The sequence below is a fragment of the Patella vulgata genome, chromosome 9, assembly GCF_932274485.2.
Source record: "Patella vulgata chromosome 9, xgPatVulg1.2, whole genome shotgun sequence".
Lineage (NCBI taxonomy): Eukaryota > Metazoa > Mollusca > Gastropoda > Patellidae > Patella > Patella vulgata.
The window spans coordinates 44,722,821-44,734,266 of record NC_065887.2 but is presented as its reverse complement, the minus strand read 5'-3'; positions in this window follow the sequence as shown (position 1 = coordinate 44,734,266).

Here is an 11,446-nt window from a genome sequence, read left to right as displayed (position 1 = left end):
CATTAGTGAGATGAAGAAGCATATTTAATTTCAAGAGTTTCCGTTAATATCTCGTGTTTCACTTTGTAGTACCTTAAGTGAACGCCCAAACGACAAAAGTTATCCGTGGATATTATAAATTGTAAATTCACCCACAAAATATTAAACATGAGAAACGCTTGTGAACTGCTCGGACGATATAGCTGCTGAGTGCGTGTGTTTCGTTGCCTGGCAATCCATATTATCTTTAACACTTGGCGTTTGCTCTGATAATTGTTAAGACCATTTTTCCAGATGCACAGTACATAATGTGACATTGCTTAACGAAGTAAAATTCTTATTTTCTATAGAATGGTGGCTGTCTGTTTCATTAAAAATTTACGAGAAAATTGAAAATATTAGAAACATGTAGTAGATCAAGTTTACTGAATCTCTACATTTTATGGAAATTCTAAATATTGAACTTAAAGGTTGTGGAAGTTCCTTTTGTATGATGTATTTCGATAACAAATGGTGTATACATCAAGATGGTTATGTTAATATGTCAATCCCAATGGCAGTCATCGATGCGTGATAATTAGAATGCTATCAACTTGTATCTGAAAATTATTTAATCAATTATTGATGCCAACCACAAGTTTTCAAAAATAAACTCTTAGTTTCACAAGGAGTAATCCATGCTATTTAGTTTTATGCCAACAATTTGCAGGATCATTGGAATTCAACAGACGTTACGAATTTTCCTTGATAATAATAAAATAAAACCAAGTACGAACAATCCAAACCATTCGACACAATTCGAAGTCTCAAAATAGTGTAATAAGACAAAATAGTGTAATCAGCAAATGAACTGTTCACCATGTACAAAATACACGACAAACAAGGAAAAAAATTGTCGACCACAGATATACATTGTCTGTCAATTTTACAGCATCCCTGAGAACACTTCCCGCCCCCTCGTTGCACCGAGCTTGTCACGGCCCTGTATCCAAAGCATTACACGAAATTTCGGTAAAATAGCGTAATTAACAAATGGACTTTTTATATGCAAAATGCTCATGATGAATAGTATTCACGGATGTAGTAGGCATAATCAGGAAGATAGTTTACGCATCAATTAAATATATCTGGAATAATAGCCGAAAGGGACATGTTATATTTAGTAATCAAGTTAATATGACGGCCATAAAAAGCTTTTTATAGGTTTTTGTGAGTTTACTGGGCAAGTATCCCTTAAATGACAAATGCCTCGACCTACTTAAAAAATCAGAATAAAAGGAACAAGCTCTCGCGTAACGAATTAGTTGAGAAACAAACACTCCATAAGCTGTTGATATTGGAATGTTACTACTAATAAATGGAAAGTTAACAATCGAAAAGTCAAAGTCATCACGTTAATCGTACAATTTAACACTCAGTTTATGGAAATTGTCAAAATCGAGACGCAGATCCAAGTAGGAAGCGTAATTGTCACGTGAGTAGTATTTTTAATTTCGAGCTCATCAGGATATATTATGAATTCTATATAATCACTAAATTTATGATTATTCAGTGATAGAACATCATCGATATATCGATAAGTGGAATTAAAATGTCTGACTAATCGTTTATTTGTTTTAACGAGTGCCTGTAATAATTGCCTTCGTAAGAATACAGAAACAAATCAGCAAAAAATGGTTACCAGTTGGTGCCCATAGGGATACCTACCACTTGCTGATGTATTTCCCCACCTAATTCAACAAATATATTATCAATTAAAAAGTCCAACATCTGAATTATCTTGTTGGCAGTGTATTTATTTTTGGAATCACTATGGTTCTTAACAAAATACACGGAATTGTAATTAACAACTAAATATTGATATCTAACATTTCCCGATTTAGATGAAAAGACACTGTGAATAATGTCTTTTAAGCGCCCTTTAAATTCTATACAATCAGTTTCTATGACCGGTTGTAAAAGTCGGTACCCAGTTTTCTCCTGGCATCAATAAACCTGACAGGTTATCGGTTAACTTATGATATATATATTCCAGTTGTCCAAGGGGTATTATATATATTCCAGTTGTCCAAGGGGTATGCTAGAAACAATGTTTTGCTAATTTAATGTACAAGTGTATTGATATCCACATTTTAACAATTTCTGCTCCCTACATAAGCAGTTGTGTTCATCTGTTTAGTAATTAATGCCAGGTGAGTTTGTTTAGAGGTGTACAGTGCTACAAATTAGATGATTATCACTTTTATTTCAACGGTAACAAATTTCCATCAAATTTTAGGCATCGGCGCCCCCTCACTCCCCCCCCACTCCCCCAATCTCGACAAAGCACTCTCAAACGTCCACTCGGATTCGAAATCTACACACAAAACTGCTCTCACAAAACTTGATCTCATAAATTTTCCTCGGGTGGCGATACGCCTGATCCAAGCCGTCAAGATTCAGCACTGGTGGATTCCTCTGATGGACTTTACGCCCAAGAATGTCCCAGATATGCTCAATTAGATTCTGTTCAGGGCTTTTGACTGGCCCAGATAGTGTAGCAGTGGCTTCCTGGTGCCTAAAATAGACAACAGCCCACGCACGGTGTATTCTACCTCTGTCGTCCATAAAGATTGGCCTTGTTGGACGATGATGATTGTCAAAGTGAGACGCTACAATCCCGTCTACATATGAAGAACCGTTACCGAATGGAGTCTGATCTAGGGTGATCCTTGCTTGATTTGAGCCGATCAAGAAAAGCTTTGTAGCATAGCGGTGGGGGGGGGGGGGGTAACTACACGTGGCATGAAAATGTGGGTTCTTCTCTTGAAGACGTACTGCGAGGTCTATCAGAACGTTGCACAGATGCTAAGACTCGAATCCCTTCAGTTTGATGCACTACGCACTATTTGCGTTAAGGGTATTAGCCACGCCTCCCTCTACACGGAAACTGGGTTTATTCCACTCAAAGAACGACGAAATCGACACAAACTAAAATTACTATACAAAATTATAAATAACCTTACTCCTCCCTATCTTAAGAATCTCATTAATCTAGAACCAACAAGTACATATACTTAAGTTTTATTTCTAAAATATTGGTGAAATGAATTGCTTCTCAGATAAAGGCCCATCTAGATGATAACTGTTTGTATGAACCATTTCAAAGTGCTTATAAACAATTTCACAGTACCGAAACAGCTTTAACCCGGGTTTCAAATGATATTTTAATGGAAATTGATAATAGAAAATGTACATTTTTAATTTTAATAGATTTATCTGCTGCTTTCGACACGGTGGAGGCTTCCATTCTTCTACGTAGACTTCAATTTAAATTCGGTATTTGTGGCTCTACATTAAATCTTTTAGAGAGCTATCTTGTGGGTAGAAAACAGTGTATTTTAGTTAATTGCAAATCGTCGTCTGAATCTGTTTTGTCATCTGGGGTTCCCCAAGGTTCTGTTCTTGGTCCGATTTTATTTACCCTCTATACGTCACCATTAGGAGATATTGTCAGAAAATATGGTCTCAGCTTTCATTTGTATGCCGATGATACTCAATTATATATTTCATTTACACCTAATTGTCCATCTTCTTTCAATTTAGAAAATGGATGTCAAAGAACTTTCTAAAATTGAATGATGATAAAACCGAATATTTGTTATTAGGCTCAAGGCATCAATTAAGTAAATCTGCACAAGATAACCCCCCTGTTGTAATTGGTAATTGTGATATATTTTCATCTTATTCTGCTCGTAATATTGGCGCTATCTTTGATAGTTTTATGCTTATGGGAGCTCAAGTAAATAATATTTGTAAATTGTGCTATTTTAATATTAGAAATATAGATAAAATACGTAAATGTGTAACTGTAGAGGCCACTAAGTCACTTGTTAATTCTCTGGTCACTTCTCGATTAGATAACTTTAATTCATTTTTAGTTGGTTTACCTTTAAAGCTTATAGATAAATTACAAAAAGTACAGAATACTGCGGCTAGACTTGTTACTTTAACTAAGAAATGTGACCACATAACTCCTGTTTTATATAATTTACACTGGTTACCTGTTAAATATCGAATTGATTTTAAGATTTTATTACTTACTTTTAAATGTTTAAATAATTTAGCTCCTGTTTACCTCTCAGATCTTTTAGAACTTTATACACCTGGCCGAACCCGAACATTACGTACATCAGATAAACTACTTTTAAAGCCCAAAACTGTTCAACTAGTCTCCTATGGTCAGCGCTCTTTTAGTTATCAAGCACCTGTTTTATGGAATAATCTACTTTTAATTTAAGATGTTGTACATCTCTGTATTCTTTTAAAAAACAACTTAAAACACATTTATTTAATCAGGCTTTTAACTGACTCTGTATACAATCGTTAACATGCCCATAATCTTGTTGTTTATGTGTGATTTACATTGTCACTTTGTAAAGTGCCCCTGAACATGTTATATGAAAGGGTGCACTATAAATATGCTGTAATAATAATAATAATAATAATTAATCTAGAACCAACAAGTTCATATTCATTTCGACCCATCCATCTCATTATATATGTATTTACACTTATATATGTATGTGCTTGTAATTTTAAGGAGGGGTTGGATGGCTGAATGGTTAGCGTGCGCGCGCTGTATCATAAAGTCTGTCATTGAGTCGACTGGCGTGGTTTCGAATCCCCGGTTGTACGTGGCAAGGTGTAGGGTCGCCTGTCCAACCTCGTGGGTTTTCTCCGGGTCCTCCGGTTTCCTCCCACTGCTAAAGACCCCTACGCGCAAGCGAATTATTGAAATAAAATTAAACCATGTTAGTCCCGAAATGACCTAGTTTGTGTCGAGTGGACGTTAAACCCCATTTCTCTCTCTCTCTCTCTTGTCATTTTAACTGTGTATATACACCCATTTTGTTCCTTTGTTTTAATACTATGTATGTATATTATCTAGGGAGAGGGGTTTTACATAGGCTAAGCCTGTTCCCCAATCCCATTCAGACATCCTGAATAAAATATTGTTTATAAAAAAATAAAAAAAAAAACCGTTGGCGGTCATTATTCTATTGATGTTTCTCAATAATCAACTAATGTTCAAGCTATGGTGTGTACTGTTTTGTTGACAGCAGTGGCGATACCGTCTGTGGGTTTACACGTCGAACTGCTTGTCGAAACAATGTCAGCACCTCAACCAGGCTTTATACGCAAATTCAGACATACCTTGAACACAGCATAACACAGGAAAAGGTTGTTGGTTCTATATATTATGATGAATCTGGTAAAACAAAACCGAGAAATTACAAAGGCCTAAGCATGGTCAGAAAGGTGGGAAAGACGAACGTAAACATCTATAGTCCGGATCATACATGCCATAAAAATATCCATACAATGAGATTAATTAATTATTCTGATATAACTATAAGAAAGTATTTTGAAATATACATAACTGTAGAATTTATGCCAAAATATTTTTTAGTAATTTTTAATATGAGCAAACTGCGACTAAAGTTGTAGATTTTTAAAGGTTTTTTAATATTCTGTTCAAGACTGGATAAACACGTCAATACCATTAATATCTAAATATGGTGGACCGACGATGACATAACAGTACATGTGTACAATGTGTCTCATTGACATGACTCAACTATCGTACAATGTGTCTCATTGACATGACCCAACTATCGTACAATGTGTCTCATTGACATGACCCAACTATCGTACAATCTGTCTCATTGACATGACCCAACTATCGTACAATCCGTCTCATTGACATGACTCAACTATCGTACAATGTGTCTCATTGACATGACCCAACTATCGTACAATCTGTCTCATTGACATGACCCAACTATCGTACAATCTGTCTCATTGACATGACCCAACTATCGTACAATCTGTCCCATTGACATGACCCAACTATCGTACAATCTGTCTCACTGACATGATGGAATGGTTTCATACGTCGTTCTGTACTGACAGCTTTCACTAGTTGTATGGACGACATAAAACGTCAATATTTTCATTTCATTTTCGCATATATAAAAAAAGTAGAGGATATTGAGAAACAATACAAAACTGCGGAAATACACTGCTGTTTTTATTAGAGGTAACCAGTGTATGTTAATAACAGGCCCATTGCCTACACATGAACATAAACAGTTCATATGGGCGGCTTATCTGACGGCCCCATTTCACTCGCAAAGAGATACACCGTCAAAAGTGATAATGGACGTTTTTGATTTTTGTCTTAATAATGAGTAATTGCTCTACCAATCCTCGGATATTCAGCAATTCGTCGTGGCATGCTCCTAATCAACCGTCCAATCACGATTTGGGACAGTCTGACCAACTCCTCTTGCAGTGCCACAGCTATTCTTGCAGTGTTGTAGGTTGACGTTGACGTCGACGAACACGTCTCCCGATCATGTCCCAGATATGCTCAATAGTCGAAAGGTCAGGACTCATGGCTGGTCAAGGCATATCGACAATATAGTGACGCTTGAGGTAGTCATTCACGACACGAGCGCGGTGGGCACGGGCATTATTATCTTGAAAGATGAAACATCAACCTGCACGTTGAGCAAAGGCCAGAACAATCGGTGCCAGGATGTGGCCACGGTAGTTCACACCAGTGACCCTTCCTTGAACATTATGCAAGTCCGTTCTGCCAGTCATGGTGATTCCTCCCCACACCATAACAGACCCACGCCCGAATCTTGTCAGGCTGTCTGACGTTAACGTTAGCATGACGCTCATTTACACGCCTGCAAACGCGAGCACGTCTATCGGTGAAATCCAGAGTAAATCTGGACTCATCGGAGAACATTACACGCGCCCATCGACGATTACCCCAATTTCTACGCTGCCTACACCATTGACGTTTGTTTGCTATGTGCTGGCGAGTTAATGGAGGCACAACACGCGGTCGTCGCGCATGCAAATGGCTGCATGTAGCCGATTTCTAATCGTTTGGGGTGTAACTCGAATTCCTGTAACTTAGTACAAGTTTACAGAAAGCTGATTGGCCGTTTGTCCTCGAATTCGCCGGACCTGTGTACGAATGTATCGATCCTGGGCTTGTGTAGTGGCTCTAGGACGACCTGAACGAGGTCTATCATCAGCATTGTGTGTTTGTTCCACAGTCTGCTGATCACAGACTGTGACACATTAAGCATATTAGCTACTGCTCGCTGTGTAAAACCCATTTGAAGCATGCCAATAGCACGTAGACGTTCATCGTTTTGAAGACGTCTCATTGCAAATTAAACGTAACACACTAAAGCAAAGATACGCTAAACAGTAAATCTTATGCAAGAACCGATAGGAAAGCAAACATGGATAGGATAAACCGGCACGTTGCAGTTTCCATCAACCCTATTGCGCTATTGCGTGTCGCACGTGCAGCTCAGTTGTTCTGTTGGGGCGATAAGTTCTTCATCTGTGAACATACTCTCAAAGCAGGTCAAGTGTCCATGACTATTTATCATATCACAACCTGCATAGGTATTTGCATTTCAATATCCCCAACATTTTTTGAAGAGTATATATATATTTTGGTAATAAATTTCTCTTGATGGTCTGAACATTGGGCCCACAGAAATACAATACCTGTGTAAGTGGTAATAATTAGCTAACCTTAAACACCTAGTCGTTTATGTAAAGTAGAAGGCTGTTGTAATAGAGCGAGTATAGAATCGATGCTTGCTAGCTTAAAACTCAGTGTCCTTGAAATGCTCGACCGTTATTAGCATATTATGCTACTTTCGTTACAAGGTTAGGTTGATTAATCTGACACGGGGTCGCTTGTTATCACGGCGAGTACAATAGGGCACGCAATGTTTACCGTTTTTATACATCCAAATATTTATAACAGCGTTGTGCATTACCATTTCACAAATTGCGTTAAGGACATTAATTGAGAAAGTCAGAAAACTATGGAATTTACACAATAATTACTTCTAGTTCTAATCTCCTTCAATATTTTGTAGAGTCTTGTGAACGCCCTAGAAGCCAAAGATGTCTAGACATGTAGTGTAAAATGTCCCTATATGTGCCAATATAACGTATGAATCTGTGATTGATATTATGATGTCTGTTGACAGACCCGGATGTTATTATGTATTAGATAACAGCAGTATGCTATATCCAAACAAACCAGTTTACAACCATTGAATTCAGCAGCGATATTGTCAACTGTATGAAACGCTAGGTGTTTAACTCTTAGCTTTAATAATAATGACCATTCACTGTAATAAATTATATTCCACTGTGTCCACAACTTTAAATGGTCAAAGGTCAAACTGTGACCAATCTTTCAATCAAGATTCACCCGTCGTAATTTATTGATATTTATGTGTTTAGGGGTAAACTAGTGATTGTAATTATTGATATGTCGTTTTAAGACTTTAAAATATCTTAACTGAACCGTATCTTGGTGATAACAATTACATGACTACCCAGATTGAAGCCGATAATTGAAGACAAGATGTTGATAGATCAGAGAGCTCTAATTTTACAGTAACCAATTAGAAAACTATTCACAACTTTTAACTACGGGGATGTTGTAGGCATTTATGTCAACACGTACCTTGAAGAACGAAGGACGAAAAGAGTATAGGCTATATTGCCCAATATTACAAAGTATACAAATGAACATTTTTATTAGATCTATTACATTCTTATCTCTCTATATATATATCTATTCACATTCAGATTTCCCGGCGTGGTTCCCCCTTGTCAGTGATGCAGGATGGGGGGCCTGACAAGGACAGTTGTCTAGTCATTCGGATGAAACGAAAAACCGAGGTCCCGTGTGCACATTGGCGTGCACGTTAAAGATCCCTTGACAGTTGGAATTCGATATAAGAGTAGGCCGTAGTGCCGCTGTCCGGGCAAAATTTCCCCTCATAGCACACTGTATGGCGTATGTTCGTCTTCATTAGCCCAGTTCGGAGCAGAACAGTATGACGTTAAACCCCATTTCTTTTCATTTCATTTCGTTTAAAATCAATGTCTGTTCATCATCGAAGACTGTTCATGGAATCAACTCAGTATCTCAGCTCATATTAGATTTTGGAAGCACGTAAAGCAGAGTTACCCCCCTTATATTATAATCTTTCAATGGTAACTATATCATACATTACCATGTAAACATTACTAATATGCTTTGTACGTATTGCAAATATATGGTTGTATGGTACTTGGTATATATGGTTGTATGGTACTTGATATATATTGTTGTATGGTACTTGATATATATGGATAATAACTAACAAAGGTTTGATAAAATTGTTAGGTTATCACGGCACCACACACGATAATAACCCTTGTACAATATTCTCAAATAGTTCTACCTATAACAACATTCGCCTGCCTCCGTTCTTCACACTTTTAAGTAGTAAATCTACACGAGTTCGAATAGAGGAAATTTTTCAGTGGTACAAGAGCTTTTGGAAATGTTGGTTAGAACGCCCAGGTCAGTTGGCAGACGCCAGTAATTTGGTCGTCTATTTGCCAAGAATTAGTGGTTAACTTGTTTGGAACGTGTGGACATTCTCACCATTGTTGGTCGTTCAAATTAAAAAGCTAGTGCAAAGACATTGGAAATATTTCGTGCATCAGGCTTACCGTGTTTGCGAACAGTAAGAAAGACAGGCTTCTGTTTGTTGGTTCAATTACAACTAATCCTTCCATCGGTAACCCAACAATCAAGTTACTCGTCATTTAACATTCTCCAACAGAAACAATTTAATGGAGAAAAACAAACAAGTCTTAAACGAAACGGTGAAAGAAAAAAAAAAAAAACATAGCTCATAAATTAAAGTTGTCGAGTACATCACCATTACTCTTCTAAATGTTACTTGATTAAAAACATGGGTTGGCAGGCAATGACACATTAACCCACTAACGGCTTATCAAGATATTCACCAGTGTAATATGCTACAGTTTGAACACAATTTCTTCAGAATCTCGCCAAATTTAAAAACAAAATTTCATAAACTTTGATTCTAGGATTTCGAATGTTCGATGACATTAACTGTGAATGTTTATAGTGTTCATTAGTATTAAAAACACAACACAATTTATATAGATCATACACATATAGCATGATCTCTTATCGTTATCATTTAGATAATTTGTACTTGTGGAAACGTTGTGCTATATAATCCAGTGATTCTGGTGTGTTCAGGGATTATATTCAACAGTATTACTAGCTGTAATATTTGTACCAGAAAAACACACAGTTCTCTGAATCTTGATAGGGCTCATGGTCATTCCATGTCAAGTGGACCAAATTCCAAAACATTTGTCGGGTGACCTCGTCAGAATATTATGAAAAATATAAATGTTTTAATTTGTAGACTTATGTAAAGTTATAAGACTTTAGCATCAATATTGACTAAGATATGGCCGTTTGAATCGGGGAACCCAGTCACAAGTTTTGAAACTATTATTCTATGTTCTAGTTTTATATTTTCTAGTTAGACAATATTCTTCAAATTTGTAGATTAATAATCCTCCATCAGATTATCCGAACAAGTACTGTCGACTATGTATAGCGTGCATTAAGTCCCAAAAGTCCCCCCCCCCCCAGCCTTATTTTAAATCAATGTAGGAATTTTACTACAGTATATTAAAGGTTGTTACTGGTAACATGCAAAATTTATTCATATATATTTTTAGAACAGACATACTGAAAGGTTTCCTGGAAATTTAGTTTTCAAAGTCATATCATTGTTGGTATCTTGGAAAACTAGCTTTCAAAATCAATCCACACCGCAAAAAAGCTATAAACTTCTTGTATTTCAAATGGTAACCATCCATAAGAACTTATGATTTCTTTCATATTTTGCCGATTTGAATAGATTGATTTTAATACGTACAATTACCTGATCATCATGAAACAAAAACTTCTACTTAATAATTATACATCAATATTGGACACCATTAATTTATCATCCATAATCAAAAACACGGAAATCTTATTATATTTATCCTTTTCGTCCGTTTGAAAGGAACTCACTTCCATTACCCTGTTTATCACCAAATCACCCCCACCCCCACCTGTAACAGTAAGCTCATGAATACGCATAGCTTCTATAACTCTTTATTTGAATAGTTTTCTTGTAAAATATAAATCATTATACAATGGAATAATATGTAAGTATATATTTCTAATAAAAATAACACCTTTTAAATCTTTCCACGTTACTGCTTTCGAGAAGATAATTAAATTTAGGTGATAAGCTTTGTTATGTTATCTCCCTTGAATTAATGGAGTTGGAAGTATACATAATTAAGGGATTACAAGAAAACTATTAAAATACAGGTTATTGAAGCGATGTGAAGTCAAAGTTCAAAGTTCAAAGGTTTTTTTTAATTCTTTTGGTCATACGACTCATCAGATACAAAATAATACAGATATTTACAAGATTATTTACAAATTATCACATTTATTCAATGTAGAGAGATGAACAATGTATGTTAAATA